Source organism: Theropithecus gelada, chromosome 17 (assembly GCF_003255815.1).
Source record: "Theropithecus gelada isolate Dixy chromosome 17, Tgel_1.0, whole genome shotgun sequence".
In the NCBI taxonomy this organism is placed as follows: Eukaryota; Metazoa; Chordata; class Mammalia; order Primates; family Cercopithecidae; genus Theropithecus; species Theropithecus gelada.
The window spans coordinates 75,453,336-75,454,500 of NC_037685.1; positions in this window are offsets into that span (position 1 = coordinate 75,453,336).

A 1,165-nucleotide genomic window follows, 5' to 3' on the forward strand; every position below is an offset into this window, starting at 1 on the left:
ATGTTGGCCAGGCTGGTCTCAAATTCCTGGCCTCAGGTGATCCACCGGCCTCCCAAAGTACTGGGATTACAGGTGTGAACCACCACTCCCAGCCTTTGCCATTACTTTTAATGGCAAAAATCACTAATGGCAAAAGCTGTGATTACTTTTGTACCAACCGAATACATTTCGTTACCTAGTACAGGCAACTTCATAGAGACAGAAGTGGAATAGAGGTTACCAAGGGATGGGGGGATATTGTTTAATGGGTATAGAGTTTTCCTTTGGGATGAGAAAGTTCTGGAAATAGTGGTGATGGTTGCATAGTATTGTGAATGTATTTGATGTCACTGAATTGTACACTTTATGGTTACATTTTATGTTATGTATATTTTACCATACCTTTCAAAAGAAGGTAGACCACTTCAGCTATTTGCAACAATAAAATAAAGATCCCTTCTGGAAAAAAGAAAAAGTGAATCCTAAGGAAAAAGACCAATAAAGAATTGGCAGACGGCCAGGTGCTGTGGCTCAAGCCTGTAATCCCAGCACTTTGGGAGGCCGAGGCAGGTGGATCACGAGGTCAGGAATTCAAGACTAGCCTGACCAACATGATGAAACCCCGTCTCTACTAAAAATACAAAAATTAGCCAGGTGTGGTGGTGCATGCTTGTAATCCCAGCTACTCAGGAGGCTGAGGCAGGAGAATCACTTGAACCTGGGAGGTGGAGGTTGCAATGAGCCAAGATGGCACCATTGCACTCCAGCCTGGGTGACACAGCGAGACACCGTCTCAAAAAAACAAAAAAAGAATTGACAGACATTGGTGGGGCAGGGGAGGGAGGGTATTATATTTCACAAAACAGGTTGTTATGGACATGAGGCAGCATTTAGTCAGTCAGCTCTGCAGACATGTGTCCCAGGCAACCGACTGGCAAGGCCCTTGTCAGACAGAAGATTTCCGAGTGGCCCAATCCCTCTCTCGTTGCCCTCCTGTGCCCTTCCTTTTCCTCCTTCTGAACTCTTTGGAGTCCTAACTGATCATTTTCTGCCTTTTATATTGTCAACCACCCACGTTGAATAAACAAAACACACAGGATGGAGGGGGATGGTGAGGAGGAGGCACATTTCAGAGTTAAGAAAACAAATATCCAGCGAAGCACAGAAGACCACAACTTGATTTAGA